Genomic DNA, 19,496 nt, shown 5'->3' on the forward strand with positions numbered 1-19,496 from the left:
TTTTTTCCAAAAAAAAAAAGAAGAATTGTTGGAAAGTTTTAGCATATGTGGATTGGACACGCTGAAAGCTATTGTGAAAGAGAATGACAGAATAAAGGAAGATATACAAAAGGAAATAGAAATGTTAAATGAGCAGGTTAAGAATGACTTGATTCATTATTCCCTCTGGAAAAAATATTACAATATCAGAGAGGAAATTGGTGTTAAAAGTGATGAACTGGTTAAAAGGAAGTTAGGAAAGTTAGAAAGAGGTATTAATGAATATAAAAAAAACTTGTTACCCTAAGCCCAAATCAAATATTAGGTATGGGCAAGTAAGGAATTATAATTATGATGTTAATTTTAGTGAGAATTTGGAAAATAATAGAGATGAAACTGTGCAGATAGGAGAGCAGGTAAATGAACTGGATGATGTTTCTGAATATCTTCCTCTGCAAAGATCAGAAAGAATCAGGAATAAGGCAGGAAATCAATATCAACAGAAGATTTTTTTCTGGAGGGGAGGGAGAAGGGGGAGGGGGAGATACTAAATGCTGACATTATACCCATCCCAACTTGGATAATGATGGAGAACATATTAAGCAGGATGAAAAAAAAAAAACACAAATACGTTAAGGAAGGTTATAGTACTTATAACCTTAGAAGAATAGTACTACATGATGAACTGAGTCAAAAGGCAACCACAAAACGAAACAATTGCCACCAGGAAGTCAGCCAAAGCTCTTTATTCCAAAACCAAGCAGACAAGGCTGTCACCAGCCACAAAAAAACATGTAAATGCCTTAATCTTCTGATAACGGACAGTATGCGTTTTCGTCAGATTCTCGACTTCTTCAGACAATCAGTACATTCAATTAACACAGTATATATAACGTTGACCATCAACTGATTAATTGAAATTATTCTAAAATTTAAAGAGACATTTGAAATTAAAATTAAGAAAGTCATTTCAAAATACCATTTAAAATATTGCACATATGACTGTTTGTAGAATTCATAAAACATATGTATGTAACATTTAAAAAAAAAAAATGTATATATAATTACATATTTCCATTAAATGTTTCAAAAGGCATAAATTCATGATGTAATAATAATAAAGTGCTACTGCATAGAAAACAATTCAATATTCACATATTATGCTACCACTTGAGATAAAAAACACAACCTTCTTGATATAAAACCTATGAATTCTCATACGTGAACATTAAAACCTATGAACTTCATAATGTTTTCATAAGAAAGACTTGTTAAAACTCATAAAATCCCATAAAATAACTTTAGATAAAACAAATAAACATAGTGTGAGCCTGAATCAGGTGTAATGGGGCCCTCTTGTGGTTATAAAAATTATTACTGCAAAACAATTATCTTACAGTTTAGCAGCTCTTAACTTGAGTAAAGGTAATATAGATATATTGTCATTAAGCCCTGGAAATTTATCTGCATTTAGGGCCACTTGCCACCACAGCTCCCTATATTCAATTCTGGTCTCCCAAGGACCTCCTCTAACATCCTTTAAAATGCTTTCTATAACTAAGAACTTGAATTTATAATCTTTACATACTTTGCTATGCTTATATAGGGCATTACTCTCCTTTTAATAGATATTTCATAGGTATGTTCATAGATTCTTTTTCTTAAAGCTCTTCAGATTTTCCTATATAGAAAGCCCCACATGTTTCACAAAAAGCCAGGTATACTATCCCTTTGGTATCACAATTAAAGTATTCCTGACTATTGATCATTTTGTTTCTACTGGCTATATAATAGCTGTCACTATTCATAACATAACAACATTGCCTACAGTGCCCACACTTGTAAGTACCTTTTCTAACTGTTTTAGAAATGTTTTGGGATATATTGTTTTCAAGTATATTTCCCAAGTTCCTAGCATTTCTATAGGTCACTTTTCTTGAATGTTACCAACCCCTTCTATATCGGGTTAGGGATACAAATTTGTCCCATTCTCTAAAAAAGATTTTACTAATCCCAGCATTAATCTTGTTGTATTCAAGTATTAAGGTCTGGGAAAAATCACAGCCTTCATTAATATTTCTATCCCTTGAATCTATCACTCTATTAATTTTTGGGATGTTGTTATTGCTGACAATACCTGTCTTATAGATAGGGGCAAATCTCTCTCTCCTTCCCTCTTCAACTTCTCTTCTTATTTGTTCTACAAATTTATTAGGGTATCCCCTCTCCTCAAACATTCTCTCTAAAAATTCACATTCCTTTTGAAAATCTAAATCCAAGCTGGTCATGCGACTACCCCTGACAAACTGTCCTTTGACAATACTTTTTTTACAATGTTTGGGGTGTGCACTCTCAAAATGAGTTACAATACGTGGACTTACGATGAACTCTAGTATTGTATTGCTTCTCCCCTTTATAAAGCTCTACATCTAAATATATCAAACAACCTTCGGAAATATTGTGTGTGAATCTCAAAAAACTAGTGGTGTCATTGATGTAGGTTAGAAACTCATTTAGTCTATCCCTCCCTGCCGTCCAAAGTATTACTATGTCATCCAAAAACCTCCTATATAACATCCAACAGTTCTTATATTGGGAATTGATGACATACTTCTCCTCCCAATGGGCTAAGATAAGATTAGCATAAGTGGGGGCACAAGCTGCCCCCATAGCATCTCCTTTTATCTGCTGAAAGAACTCTCCTTTAAAGTATATATAATTATTCTTCAGGACCAGGTCCAAAAGCCATAAACTGGCTAGTTTATCATTCCTATTGATTTCTTCATGTCCAAAGACTATATCTTCCATAATGATTTTACCCTGTTCATATGGGATAGAAGAAAACAAGTCAACAATGTCTATAGTGAGGAACAAGACATCCTTGTCCCAAACACAAGAATTGAGATCTTTCAGCAAGTCCCAAGAGTCCTTCAAGATATTACATCTCCCTGTCCATAAAGGTTTTAATTTGACATCAACATATTTTGCCGGTGTTTCAGTCTTAGACCCATCAGCAGAGACAATGGGACGAAAGGGGATCATCTTTGTTTTGTGAATTTTGGTATTCAAAATGGTGGTATTTTGGGTTTGTCAACTTTCAGAAATTTATAACAAACAGGGCTTATTAGTCCCTCATTTAGCATATCATACAATGCTATATCAATCCTGCTGTAGGCTATGTTAATTTCATTTTTAGAAACTATGCTATATTTATCTTCGTCCCATAACAAATTATACATTTTACTATCATAAACAATGTAATCCATAATGATTATGCCACCCCCTTTGTCCGGCTTCATTACTCTTACATTTCTGTTATTCCTGATTTCATATAGTAATTCTTTTTCTTTTGTGGTCATATTATAGAACCTTGTAACTCTATTATCATTATTTCTTATTTCCCTTTCAATTACTTTCTCTAGGTTCTTAATCTGAGGGTGCAAAGGGGGGTTGTACACACTTTTCTTCCTTACTACTTCACTTTCATCCCTATTGATATTGGGCAATGTCACCTTAAGATTCACTTTTCTCAGAAATAACTTGATATCCAACAAGCTTCTAGCCACATCACCCTTATTGTCTGGAATGAATTTTAAACCCTTAGAAAATAGGACAAAGTGTTCTTTCTCAGTTTTAATACTACTAAAATTATATATGCTAAAATTATTCCAAGTGTGACAATGTTTGTCAGAAAGAATATCAGGTGAAAGAACTTGTGAAATATCTGGGAGGTCCAGTGAGGGGTTTATTGATATCTCCCCCTCCCCCTTCTTCCTCCCCTCCATTGAAAATATTCATTCTGTAATCCTCGCTTATTGAGTAATCTTTCGGACCTACGTAGGGGTGGAAAATTTTCATCATATTCCTGTTCGTTTTCCCTAGATTGTTCATTCTCTACACCATACCTTTCCAGGTCAGGCTCCATAATATTCATTTCACTTTCATCATTGTATCTACTCCCATAAAAATTGTTCAGTCCCCGTGGTTTGGGGTAACTAATCTGCAATTTATAGTCATTAATATTCATTATTAATTCATTCAAGATTATAAATTCAAGTTCTTAGTTATAGAAAGCATTTTAAAGGATGTTAGAGGAGGTCCTTGGGAGACCAGAATTGAATATAGGGAGCTGTGGTGGCAAGTGGCCCTAAATGCAGATAAATTTCCAGGGCTTAATGACAATATATCTATATTACCTTTACTCAAGTTAAGAGCTGCTAAACCGTAAGATAATTGTTTTGCAGTAATAATTTTTATAACCACAAGAGGGCTCCATTACACCTGATTCAGGCTCACACTATGTTTATTTATTTGTTTTATCTAAAGTTATTTTATGGGATTTTATGAGTTTTAACAAGTCTTTCTTATGAAAACATTATGAAGTTCATAGGTTTTAATGTTCACGTATGAGAATTCATAGGTTTTATATCAAGAAGGTTGTGTTTTTTATCCCAAGTGGTAGCATAATATGTGAATATTGAATTGTTTTCTATGCAGTAGCACTTTATTATTATTACATCATGAATTTATGCCTTTTGAAACATTTAATGGAAATATGTAATTATATATACATTTTTTATTTTTTTAAATGTTACATACATATGTTTTATGAATTCTACAAACAGTCATATGTGCAATATTTTAAATGGTATTTTGAAATGACTTTCTTAATTTTAATTTCAAATGTCTCTTTAAATTTTAGAATAATTTCAATTAATCAATTGATGGTCAACGTTATATATACTGTGTTAATTGAAGAAGTCGAGAATCTGATGAAAACGCATACTGTCCGTTATCAGAGGATTAAGGCGTTTACATGTTTTTTTGTGGCTGGTGACAGCCTTGTCTGCTTGGTTTTGGAATAAAGAGCTTTGGCTGACTTCCTGGTGGCAATTGTTTTGTTTTGTGGTTGCCTTTTGACTCAGTTTCAGTTTGGTTGCATTTCCCACTACAGGATGAACACTTTAGTCTCCTGTCCAAAGGGATAACATTTATACCCTTGAAGAAAGGAGATTTACCTAAAACTTTAATAGATGTTAAACTATTTACCAGGAACATTAATTTGAGTTTATTGCTACCCTAGGAGAATACTACAAACAACAAAGAAATAAAGCAAAAAAACACTTTCAACCTACACCTACACCCTCAAATAAAACATTTTGAATGCATTGTAGAAGGTGAGATAAGAAAATAATTTTCTACGGTTAAGTATAAAGCTAATTTAAACCTTAAAGAGAGAAGTGTTTTAGAAAAACTTAAAAATAATAGAGAAACAAGGGTATAAAGCCAGATAAAGGAGGGGGACTATGCTAATGGATACCTTAATTTATAAAGGTAAAATTAATGAAATATGAATGACACTAACAAATATGTAAGTGGATCAACAAATGAGGTTAATATATCATACAGAAGAGTGGACTCAGATTTCACAGATATGTTTATGGAAGGTTTGGTAGACAGTAACACATACACTTATCTTAAAGTAGAGAAACCCAGAAAACCCTCGATTTTTGGAATACCAAAAATCCACAAAAACAAAACAGATCCCACTCTTAGAACATAGGGCCGGATTCACGAAGGCTTGCACGGAGTCTTAGAGTAGAGTAAGACTCCATGCAGCCATCATGTCCGACGAGCGATCCAGGAACAGCCTGTAGGGGCATGTAAGAGAGCTCCTAAAATGGCTCTTATACGGACAGGGCTGGGATATGCAAATGACCTCAATTGCAGACGAAAGGCATGCAAATGAGGTAGATTTGTGATTCAGGAAACCCGAACCTGTCCGAGTAAGAGCAGTGTTATTTGCAGAAATGTACTCAGTTGACAACTGAGCACCGTTTTGCAAATAGCAAAGCAGAGCCGTGACAGCTCCAAATAAAGGTTGCATCCAGTGCAGGAAGCATGCCAATGGCCAAATATACGGCCATGTGAAATGTTTCCTGATGCAATATGAAAATAAAAATAATTTTTTTTTCGCCGATTTCCGATGTTTAAGCGTAGTGCAGTGCCGCGCAAACGGGCTGCTCTCTAAAACCCAGAATACTTAAAATTAAAACCCACAAATATGGATTTTATTGAAATTGTTAATGTACAGTGCAAGGGAATGGCAGGCTGAAGACAACATGGCCACCGAGTAGAGGTTGCTAAGGGAGGAAGCTCAGTCTAAGACATGTAACCAAGCATTAGTAGGCAATCCTATGTAAATGAGCATTAGGATAGTGAATCGCAAGTTTACATAGCAAATGAGCACAGTCAGTGGAGTGTAGGAGTAGGATATGGGGAGTAACAGAGTAGAAGATAGGAGACATCACGAGGGGGGTATGTATGAAAGAAGTCAAGCTCATTGGAGCAGAGTGGCATGTGTCAGCTGTCATTTACACATCATGGTAAGAGGTGTGTCAACAGGTAGGCTAGGGAAAGGCAAGAAATGGAAGGTGTATGTCGTGGATAACACCAAAGTTTCTTGCTGAGTGGGTATGTGCCCGTGTGCGCGTGTGTAAACCCGAGTAAAACAGAGTGCGTGTGTGTAAGCGTGAGTGCGCACATTTAAGCCAGAGTAAGCATGTATAAGGCTGTTTAAAGAGTTGTAAGTGCGTTTGCGCTGGTGTGCACGTGTTTTAACCTGAATAAGCAAGTTTTAGTCCATGTAAGCATGTGTGCGCGCGTATTAGCTGCTGTGCGTGTGTTTGCGCTTGTGTGCGCGGTGCTCCCCCCCCTGAGGAAACAGAAAGGAAAAAGGAAGCACAACAAATAGTAGGAAGCTACCAGGGAGCACAAGCAGAGCTAGCATGTGAAAACAATCAGAATCAGGCAATTACACAGGCAGTACACTAGCCCAGCCCAGCCTAGCACTTAAAACTCTGCAAACAACAGTCCAGTATGTTTCTCACAACAGACACTGCAGTAAGCTAATAGAAGTGAAAACTGAAAAAGCTTTACTGAGACAAAGAAATGTTAGGGGCTGCCATTGCTGTTATAAGGTGACATGTGCAACATGCTGAGGGTGGTGACAATGGAAATGCTGCTGGACAACCCACAGTGAGGAGACAGAGAAGAGTGTACAGACCCAGGGTAACCTACCAGGGGCTACATGAGCTGGAGATAGTGGAGCGCTATAGAGTGGACAGAGACCTCCTGCAGCAAATTGTTGAGCTGTGCAGGCCACGCCTCACACACAGAACCAACAGAGGGGAACCCATCCCAGTGGAAACCAAGGTATGTGTTGGCCTTAGAATATTAGCAACAGGTACCTTCCAGAGACCAACTGGTGATATGATGGGGATATCACAGGCATCAGCATCCAGGGTACTACACCAGTTCCTGGATGCCATGTCAGCACATGTCGGTGATCATGTATATTTCCCCAATTCCTGTGAGGTATTGGCCAGCAATATGCGTCTCTTCCAGCAAATAGCAGAATTCCCTGAGGTAGTGGGTGCAATAGACTGCACACACATATGCATCAAAGCACCAGCCGGTGAGCGGGGTAGGGTCTACTTCAACAGCAAGGGCTTCCCCTCCATCAACTGCCAGGTTGTGTGTGATGCCCAGGGCATAATACTGAGTGTGTGTGCAGGCTGCCTGGAAGTTACCTCCCATATCTGGCATCTGATGCAGCTGTACCAGACATTTGCCAATGGGGACATCCCACATGGTCACCTAGTGGGGGATGCTGGCTATGCACTGGAGCCATGGCTGATGACACCCATCAGAAATGCACACACACCTGAACAGGAATGCCATAATGAGGCACACGCACAAACACGTAATGCAATAGAGCGTGTGTTTGGGCTGCTCAAGTCACGGTTCCGGTGTCTGGACACATCTGGTGGAGTCTTGCAATACTCACCAACTACATGTACCCAAATTGTCATGGTATGTGCTATGCTACATAATATGATCCTGCAAAAACAGCTGCAGCAGGACCAGCATAGGCCTGGGCCAAACAGCTCCCCACCATTGCCAAGGCCATCACAGGCAGAACGTGACTCGGTGGAGGAACAACCTGAGCCTGCCCCAGTAGACAGAAGAAGGCGTGTCCAGTATGCTTTGGCCTTGGCAAAGAGGCAACACATAGCACATACACTGGCTCAGTAGGAACTCTGGAAATGATACCGCTCTCTGACTTGCACATATAGTAAAAGGGATGCCTAAGTTGACACTACCTGCTTTCAAGCATGTACAGGGAGTGTAGTATGTGCATCCGACATAGGCAGCCCTGCAGCACCACCTAAGGCATGATTGTCATGTGTTAAGCAATATAAAGCAGTGCTAAACAGCATTTACCACCATGTAGTATATGCAAACAAAATCGCACACACCAACTAGCACAACTGTGGTCAATGTTCAGTAATATTGGGCAACGTCCAGCAATGTTGGTGAATATTGAGCAATGTCGGACAAGTCTGGTTTTAGTAGGGCATAGGTGAACAAAAGCCAACATGCTCATATTTGCTTAACTGGCCCTTAAGCAGTCTGGTCTGCTCAGTATGAAAATATAAAGCAGTGATGGGCCTCGAACCCAGAATACTGTGCACTATAGCCAAAGTACTGAACCACTAAACCATGACAGTATTGCAGTGGTCAGCCTGTATGAAGGAATGTTGATAAGTCTATGCAAAGTATTTCATGGAAACCCTGCAGGCACAGCATAATCCTTGTCAAGTTATGACACAAAGGTGATTCCTGCAATGAGAGCAGAACCTGACTTCCAACACACACAGTATAAATGTTAATATCGGTCATGTTCACACACATCAACAAATGTAGTGGACCTCAGATAGCAACATACTGAAGGGTCACACTGGGCATGCTCACACACTTGAATAAATGAGACAAATGTCAGGCAACAAAACACGGAATGGCAGAAGTGGGCATGCTCACACATTTAGGCCATGTCTGAGTACAGCAGTGGGCCACGCATATTTGGCAGTTGCATGTGTTAACCCAGGAACCTGTCACTATACAGCAATCTGCCCTGTGCACACAGTTATATGACAACAGACACATCTATAATATAGTGGAACCCTGTCATAATCAAATATGTTCTGCAGATACCGAAGTTGTTCATAGAAACTGGTAAAGCAAAGATGATAAAGACCTGCAAACAGTATCAGCAATAAACATTCTGCATCTTGAACATTAGCATAGGTTCAGAGGTCGATACTAGGCTATCTGCCCTAGGGCATGTACAAGCCTAGCCAGAGTGTGTTTGGCATTCACAACCCTGTCAGATTACTACACTGTCTGTGTGAATATTAGGTCACACAAGATAGTCCATGTATGTTTAGGCTAGTGTTCCTCTGTCTAGCAGGGACACAGAAGATATCCCAGGGGTAAACATACGATCACCCATACAGTCGTCAAGATGTCTCCAGTAGGTGGTCAGTGGGTGGCTCTGCCTATGTGAAACTGGGATTACATTCTGGAGTGAGTGGAGCCTCTGGAATAAGAATCTGTCCCTCCACAATGTCCTATTAACATCTGTGCTGAGGTATACATCCCTGGAGTGTGTAGCTCCAAGGGAGTTGGATATCCTGAGGTGGAGCATGTCCAGTAATTCTGGGTTGGGTATATCTGTAAACAACAGGCACACATCATATCTGAGTAGGTGGTAAGTGACTGAGTAGAGCTGGAGTTACTGCATCTGAACTGTGCAGGGCATCTGTGTGAGTACCTAGATCTGCTTGGTGAGGAACTTCCATGGCCAGTACAGTTGCTGCAGGTGTCGGGTAAGTTATACCCTAAATGTGGCATTGTAACCAAGCATGGATGTGATGAGTATAGGGACAAAATGACCTCACTCGCTCTAGATGTAAAACCAAATGGGATAAGGTGGCCCACATAGAAGGTGTGTCCAACCACTTTGGCAACATGAATGTCAAAGGCGACAGTACGAACAAGTCATGTCCCCAAACCCCTAACAACTACTACCATATGTAATGGAGTACTACCTATGTGGTAATGTGTGGGCATGCTTTTATTCCCAAAGGGGATGACTATGCAACTAATGGCATTTAGCTGTGGGCCATGTCTCAGGCACCAGTCATCCATCTCTGTGAGACTCTGTTTGAGTATGCATGTGGTAGCTGGAGAGTTGATCATGGCACCCAGTTTGCTGTCAAGTGCAAACATGTTCAGCCATATTCCCCCAGTGGTAGCCTGTACATCAGACAAATATATACTGAACAAGAGAGGTCCCAGGACCGAGCCGTGTGGGATGCCACATGTAACTGGTGCATAGTCAGACATGGCACCTGCAATTCTGACCATGTGGGTGCTATCCCTGATCCAGGTATCAATCCAATGTGTGAGATATGTGTCCATATCGACGCTGGTGATCCTATGCATAATGGCCCAGTGAGTTATTGTGTTGAAGGGTTTTGCAAGGTTCAGGTAGGCTGTGTGGACAGCTGTCCCTATGTCGATGGACCTGTTAGCCGTTTAAAGAATACAAACAGGTTCAAGAGGCAAGATCTGCCCACAAAAATGCTTAAATGTGTAGGACACAGTGTCCGTAGGTTCCCGATGTCTATGTGTATGAGTCCCATAACAATACACTCCATAGCTTTGCAGAACAGGCTACTTAGGCTTATAGGGCAATATTGTCTGTGGTCCGCTGTAGCACCAACTCTGTGGAGTGGGACAACTGTCGCTGTACGCCATTCCTTGGGTACATATCCTGTGGTAAGGCTGATATTGAACAGTGATGTAATGTGAGGGTTACATCTGTCATGATGCTTGTGTAAGATGCAAGCTGGGACACCGTCTGGTCACATCGATACTGTGATGTATTCTTTGGGGAGGGCAGCACTCACCTGTTACTGTGTGATGTCAGGGAGGTTATACTCTGTTGGGATGGATAGTTGCTCCTTAGGGGGGATGGGTGGGAGACATCTGCACTTAACCTGTTTGCCAGGATGTTGGCAATACCAGTGGGTTCAGGGTAGGTTTAGTCAATATGCAATAACTCACAGCATATCAGTGAGTGTCCACCCAGGTTCCTGACATAACTGAAGAAGGCCGTGTGATAGTCCTACGTGTCTGTTGCAATTGTCCGGTAGAAGCAGCCCTTAGAAAAGTTCATGAGTGATCATAGCTGTTTGCTAGTACAGATCACAGATGCCTTCCCAGTCTGGGATTGTGCTCTATCATGTAGTAGCTTCCTCCTGATGTTGTACAGCTTATTAATGGCTGGGGTCTACCAGACAGGTCCCCTGCCATTGGAGCAGTGAGTCATGTTGTTATTTGAGATACCACAATCCATGCAGTCCACTAGGTGTCCATAGAATGTGTATGTAAAGGATGCAGCAGCGTGAGCCATATTTGCCACTGTCTCAGGGTCTCTGAAGGACACCACCTTGCTGCAGTGAAGTGAGACGTTGGCTCATGAGAAGTTCACCAAGTTTACCCAGGATGGGTGTGTGGAGGGTATATGTATGTCCAGTGAGATACATGTATGTTTTGACCTTACCAATGAGGGTTATATCGCTGGTGTGGAACATAGAGTCCCCATGTTGGTGATGATCAGGTCCAATATGTATTCCCCCTTGTGGCTGTGCTGACTGTTTGTGCCATAGCATATGAGTCTACAAATTGTAGCGACTGTTGGGTGAGGGTGTCGGGGCTTGAGTAGTATCCCCAGTCAATATTTGTGTATATGAAGTCACACAATATAATGGTGTTTGTGGAGACCTTCATATTCTTCATAGTTCCCACAAAAGCCGAGTGTGGTTCCTGAGTTTGGGAGTGTGTTCTGTAGCAGGCAACAAACTGAAAGGCAGTATTGCACAATGGTAGTTGTATATGTATGGTCTGTGATGCTTTGTGCAGTGCTACTAACCCGGAAGTGTGTGTATCTGTGATGTATATGGATACTCCCCCTAGTTGTGTTGTCTTTTCCAAGCCTTGTTGTCAGACAGCATGATATGAAACATAACCTGGTAGTGCTGATATGCATAAGCGAGCCTAGACCAAGCGTCTGTCAGTGCACAGATATCGCTATCCTCCATACTGAGGAGAGTCCTGAGTGGCCGCAATATGAGGTTAACACAACTATTGTTGAGCAGCATTACCCTTAGTTTCATTTAACCTGTAATGTCTATGTAGGTGGGTTTGTCTTCTGAGCCCTGCTTAAAAAAGGCACTATGGTGGTAGCAAGAGCCTTAGCCAGCATTCCAAAGTCCAAGGGTGACAGGTGCAAGATGTCCATAGTGAAGCTACGTGGCATGTTGAGCATGTCACCAGAGGCTGACAAACACTGTATCCCCTATGAATTAAACAAATTTGTTAGGCAACTGTTAAATGTGATATGTGTGTCTGTATACTCTGACATCATAACTGGTGGGTGTAAGATGCTAGACAAGGTCAGGGTCATACTGGTCTGGGCTACATGATCAGAGTGTTCCTCCATATATCATGTCATGTGGTCCAGGGAGTAATGTCTGAGGTTATACACACCAGCATGGACAATGATGGTGCCAGTCTTGTACTTGCTTTGGCGTGACCTGACTGCCTGTGTTATGCGGCAGATCCTGGCACCCAACAGACAGCCCAAAGTGACTATTCCCTTGTTAGGGCTGGTGAGTGGTATGTCAGTGTGTCTGACATTTAGTATCGCCTATTACAAGTGCATTAGGTGTGTTGTTTAGCCTGAAGGGCAGTGACTGTGTGGCACACTGACATTGTGAACTATGTGATATGTTGGTATTGTAGTGGGGTAGCAGGTGTGCGTGTGTCTGCTTTGGAGGTCTCTGCTGCTTAGGTAGAGTACATTTACAGCATCTGTGTATGTCTATGTGTGATAATGTGGATTGAGTGCTGTTGCTAGAGGATATGTGAGACTGATATGTGGTGTGTGTGGTTACCTTCACCACCTGATAGACTGTGCCAGTCATGGGTCGAGAGAGTTCAGCACCCTGTATGTCTATATAGATGCATCTCACACATATATCTGAGTTTGTCAGGAGGAGGAGATGGTTGTCTGTGTACATGGGGCAAATGTGACATTGTGTCAATATCACAATATCCACCAGCTGGACTGGAGAGTACACACAAAACCGACCGCTGGACATGCCAGGATATTATCATGACATACTCTGTAGCCTGATCACAAAGGATCAGTAGGGTGTTAAGCATGTAAAAGAGTATAACAGGGATTAGTGCTCATGTTCATTGATGTTTTGTAAAGAGTAGCTGAGAAGGAGTCCAGACTGAATCATGACACCTCCTTCAGCTATGTCATAAATAGCAATGTACACCCATATATGTCCTGAGTTAGGGCCAACTGCACCTGAGTGACAATGCCGACATCATGAAGACAGGCCCATATGTACATACCCACCTCCTACTGACAATAGTCCATATCATCATACCAGGAGATATCACATGTAGAATGGATGAGCAGCTACCCTCACTGCCAAAAGCATGGCAGCAAGTGGAATACATTGATTCCCAATATGTGTCATGCACAAACTACAGAACAAACAGATCATGCACCTGAACAGTCAGCTGAGCCTCACCCCCTACACAGGATGTGGAACCATTGAATGTGTCACAGCTACATATGGCACACCCCACAACTGTTGGTACACAACACACCATGGGAAGTCAAGTCCAGTACGCCTATGAAGTCTGATCTGCAAGGTCATGGAGTCCATCATGGTTGCAGTCATAAACAGAGCTATTGGAAGCTGACATACACACAACCCTACCAACTGTGGTATGTTCATGTGCGGATCATAGTTCCCAAACATGCTAGACTGTGTGCAAGGCAGCCACCCAGAACATACATCAATGAACACATCTACACATGTGTCACATACACTTTGAATAGCCCTTAATCAACATCCCAGACACATGTAGTATCCACAAAACCAACAAGCTGCGCATAAATATGTGTTGACATATGACGGAATGTCAATGTGTCCACAGATAGATCACACAAGGTAAGGATTCTGAGGCCTTGTTCAAGCTGTTGACACCTGCTGACCCACATGGACCATTCCTGGAATGGCATAAAACAAAGTGTACACACATCACCATGTCCAGTCTGATGATGTCACCATCCAATAAATACAGCAGGAGAAGACAAACCAGCCAATAAAGCAAACAGCGCACCTTGTTAATGAATCTCTCTCTAGTATCATAACATCGTTAGGGAGGGGTTTGAATCCTGCAAACAGTGAGTGTGTGTGTGTGTGGGGGGTGGTGTGTGTATGTGTGCAGTTTCCTTTGAGAGGTTTCCCCTTTTTGGAGAGTGGGAAAACTCACTAAAAGAGGAACATTCCTCTTTGGAAAGTCTGATGATGTCACCATCCTACAAATACAGCAGGAGAAGGAATACCAGCCAGTAAAGCAAATATCCCGCCATGTTAATGTGTTTCCCTGTAGTATCATAACATAGTTAGGTAGGGGTTTGAATCCTGCAAACACTGTGTGTGGGGGGGGTGTGCAATTGTCTTTGAAAGGAGTGCCCTTTTTGGAGACTGGGAAAACACACTAAAAGAGGTACATTCCTCTTTGGAAAGACTGATGATGTCACCATCCTACAAATACAGCAGAAGGGATCCCAGCCAGTAAAGCAAATATCCCGCCATGTTAATGTGTTTCCCTGTAGTATCATAACATAGTTAGGTACGGGTTTGAATCCTGCAAACACTGTGTGTGGGGGGGGGGTGTGCAATTGTCTTTGAAAGGAGTGCCCTTTTTGGAGACTGGGAAAACACACTAAAAGAGGTACATTCCTCTTTGGAAAGACTGATGATGTCACCATCCTACAAATACAGCCGGAGAAGGAAAACCACCCCGTAAAGCAAATAGCGCACCATGTTACTGCATCGACCTCTAGTATCATAACATAGCTATGAAGGGGTTTCAATCCTGCAAAGAGTGAGTGTGGGTGGGGGGGAATGTGTGCAGTTTCCTTTGAGAGGTGTCCCCTTTTTGGAGACTGGGAAAACTCACTAAAAGAGGTACATTCCAGCCAGTAAAGTAAATAGCATGCCATGTTAATGTGTCTCCCTGTAGTATCATAACATAGCTAGGTAGGGGTTTAAATTCTGCAAATGCTGACTGTGTGTGTGTCACTGTTGTTCAATGCGGTGTTGGTTTTGCTTTTACTATGGTATGACATAGTATGATTACAACAGTAAGTGCATTGCACACATCACGTATCTGCGTGGCAAATGTATATGTGTACATGTCCCCTCAGTCAGTACATAGGTGTGAAGCCTGCATACTACATGAATACATTTGTTTCCATTGAGAGGTTGTGCCGCTGCTTGTCAGATCATAGGTCACATATGTATGTATGTGACAAGGCCGTCCACTGTCATGTTCTGTGGCCAAGGTCATCTGTGGCACACACACCCATGACAGTTACTTAAGAGTAGTGTGAGTAAGGGTATATGCCTGGGGTATATGTCAGACATGGTCATACACAACAAAGACTGCCAAGAATGGACAGTCTTTATAGGTGTATGACTGCCTTGTGGATATGCATTCAGGCCTCTAATGTCTTATGTGATGCACCTTGGGACTCCACAATACCTATGGATATGTGGATACCAAGGGACACATGACATAACATGAGGCTGTATGTACACATTGGTACCCAACATACATGTTGAAGGCTACCACCTGTGTGGTACTGACGGGATAGTATGTATAGTACATGAGGATGACTATGCCATAGTCGGCTTACTGCTATACAGCATGTATCAGACAACAGGTATCTGTCTGTAGGATACCCTTGTGTAGGATATGCATCCCATCCAGGGAATGCATTGTAGGCCAATCCATGCATTTCCAGATTTGGATGGACACATCCCTAGTGTGTCTGCATGTGCCTAAGGGGGCTATATGCCAAACAGGTGTGGTCACAGGAATGGGTGGCGGTCATTACCACTGGTTAGTGTTATAGTGTAGCACCGGAAGGATCCAATTGTTACTGGGTTCCCTACTACTGTGTGTCATTTGTCAGGACATCATCCAATGATTGCTTATAGTCATGCTGTTGAGGTTGTGTATACTACCAGACCACAAATCATTGACAGATATTAATGGTATCACCCACAGCATAGTATCAACCCATGTCATACACAGGTCTACCCATGTTAGTACACAACTGTAGTAGAATGCATACTTGCCTTTGAAAGATACTATGAGATGTTAACAATGTGTACAACAGGGTATGCCACACGTCCCATGTGTCCACTATGCATGTACATGCAGACAGTGCGCACCCACCATGTTCACAGATGTACACTTGCTAATCATACTGCACACATCACACACATACTGTCCACTCACTAACACATGCTGGCAACACATTACACTTCAGCCAAGTGGCACATGAGTGGACAATACATACTCAGACCTAACAGTGGTGTAAACATTGCTACACTGACAATCAGAACTTTGATGCATAATGTCTGCTCAGATATACCTACAAGGATGTTGTTACACTTCCTTGTTGACAACTTGCTATTATTGCTACACTGCTATAGTGTCACCCTGTGCATCAGCACCATGTTAGCCTGTCCCTCCGTCAATGATGCAGATGACAGGAGGCGACACAGGTATCATCATATGCACAGGGCATTATGTTGTTTGCCAGAGCCTGACATTGACCCATCCAATTGGCATGTCTGTGTGTGTGTGTATGTGTGTGTGTGTGTGTGTGTGTGTGTGTGTGTGTGTGTGTGTGTGTGTGTGTGTGGGACAACAGTACAGCATGGGCCAATGTTGATGTAATGTGTGTGTGTATGTGTGAGCCCTAGTTGTTTAGTTAATGTGTGTGTGTCTGCATGCACACACCTCCACCATGTGACTGCCATATACGGTAGTTTGTGGGACAGCCACAGACTGTACCTGCTAGGCTGTACAGATCACTGTCTCTGGCCACAGACACAGTACCTGTGCCTGGCAGGGGTGCTACGGACAGTATCGGGTACCAACCCTGACTGGGTACTGTCATCAGAGGCAGAGGTATGATGACTGGACCCATGTCCCTGCTGGGACTGGCCAGAGCCACGTGCACGTGGTCTACTGGAAAGGTCAATGGACAGGCCAGCCCCAGCATTGCTGGGGCTGGTACTGCCACTACGGGAGTGGCTGTGAACTGTGGGCCGTCCACGACCACTGCCAGCTGTTGCTATTGCTGGCATGCATCCGCATCGACGTCGCAACCGTCCCGCACGGTCCTGGCTCATGGAAGACATGCTGTGGAGGGCATCTAATGTCTCCCCCCAATGTCTATCAATGACCTCGGTGTAAGTCCGGATAGTACCAGCAAGGTCATGGATGCTGTCATTGATAGCGGTGTAATGTGCCCTCTGCGCCCTAAGTCCCTGCCTGGTGTACCGTTCCATATGTGCCTGAGCCTGCATTACAGCCCGGAACATACTGGTCATCATAATACCTATGAGGGCACGCCTGCCAGGGGCAATACGACCAGTGGTGCTCCCCCAAGAATCACTGAACCTCCGCCTATGTGGTACCATTCCAGGTCTATGGCTATGGCTGCTGTGAGGGGATGCAAGTGCCATGGGTACCACACTCTCCTGGTCAATGCCAACTGTATGCTGTCCCTCGCCTATGGCCATTGGTGGTGAGGGATGTATTGACAGTATGAGTGTGTGCATAGATGGGGTTGAACGCTGTGTACTGTCGATTGGTGGACCAACGACAGACCCTGTCAAATCTTCCTGTGCCAATATACATGTGTCATCATCACCACTATTTGTGGCAGTGGCTTCAGGTTGCCTGCTGCTTTTGCCAACCCCTAACTCAGCACCTGTGAGAGGAAGACAGGAAACACACTTTACGGTCTGCACATGCACACATGCACACATGCACACATGAACACATGCACACATGAACACATGCACACATGAACACATGCACACATGGACACATGCACACATGAACACATGCACACATGCACACATGAACACTAATACACACCTCACTACAGCACATACACACACATACCAGCAATCCAACACATACTCTATAGTGGGTGAAGGTGGGTGTCAGTATCTCATGGTAGACAGTCAATACACACATGTCTGCATGCAGAATATGTGTTGCACAAGACCATGCAGTGCAAGTATAGATGCCCCTATTAAATGGCAGTATACATGGCTTTGATGCAACTGTGTAGTTATTCAGTGATTGGCTACACCCTGGAACACAATGTGTACATGGACACAACATTGCTGTGCAGGTATTATCAGCTCTGCAATGCCCTGTGCACCATCATTCACAAGTATACATGCCATGGCTGCAAGTGTTATCTGTGTGACACATAGATATCCATGTCTGAGTGCAGTGTCTGTGTCCATAGCAGATAATAGTGGGCACAGGTGTAGCACATGCATGCTATGTACACACATGAGATGTGCGGTGCATGTTGACGTGAAGGAATCCCAATGCTCAATATGGCCAGTGTACAGTGGTTATGGTGAGTGTGGGACATATTGCAGATATGTGGGTGCCAGACATGGCATGGCATGCTACATGACTGCAACATTAAACACCACACATACCCAATCTGTGTCAAGTGACCTATACACCCACTAGCATTCCAGGACATATATGTGACACTTTGTGTGGATGGTGACTGTTGTGCATATTGTGTATACTGGCATATGTAAGCACACAGACAACATGCTATGCATATTGTGTATAGGTGCATATGTCTGCACACACACAACACTGAGGTGCAAAGCAGTGACTGCTATGAGTAGTACTGTGGTCACTGTAATGGGACGGGGTGTAGTACACTGTGCCATCATCAACATGCATCTTGTGGTCACTCACAGCTACTAATGTGTGCAAGACCACCGCCTAGCATGCTGTACCTGAACTGCAGTGCCGTGGCTACATTCACAATTACACAGCCACCTTGTACATGGGTGTGGGAGGTGCCCAATAGGGAGCATTGCCTAACATGACTGTGTTATGTGTTGCAGAATGTTGCACAGCCCCATGATAGGCCTCTACACCTGAGGTACATCATGTGTGTGTGCATGACATGTGGGATACTGAAGTGTGATCTTACAGCGGGTGTGTGGTAATGCCAAATGTAGCATGTTTTCGTGTACTGCGTATGATAAACGTGTTCTGTTGTGTACAGCTGTAGCAACTATGCATATTCAATGTGCAGTACAGTGTTGCCACAATTGTGTCTGCTGCACTGTGCATTGCATGTGACTGAGGCAGCTACTGACTTTACTGAGATGATTGATGTCTCATAGCAAACATGCAGAGCATGCATTATGAGTAGGTGTGTTACGTGTACATGGCCTACACCTCACCTATGACATGCACATTTCATTACCAATATTAAAGTGTTAACACACTCACCAGCATGTATTTTCTGCCCTGCTGTCACACCAGAGGGACCTAGAAGAATATGACATAGTTTGTCAGTGGCCACAACTGTGGCATTGCTACTGTGAGTGTGCTAAACGACAGTGGAACAACAGTCAACAGTCACAGGTGTACGGATA

At 42.6% G+C, this 19,496-nt stretch overlaps 1 protein-coding gene across 1 annotated transcript in view; it reads right to left on the reverse strand.

Moving 5' to 3' along the window:
* Positions 1 to 19,496, reverse strand: part of LOC122807229 — a 1,167,189-nt gene that overhangs the window by 1,061,019 nt on the left and 86,674 nt on the right. The gene's annotated exons all lie outside the window — the stretch shown is intronic.

Source organism: Protopterus annectens, chromosome 7.part0, assembly GCF_019279795.1.
Source record: "Protopterus annectens isolate FY-2018-M chromosome 7.part0, PAN1.0, whole genome shotgun sequence".
In the NCBI taxonomy this organism is placed as follows: Eukaryota; Metazoa; Chordata; order Ceratodontiformes; family Protopteridae; genus Protopterus; species Protopterus annectens.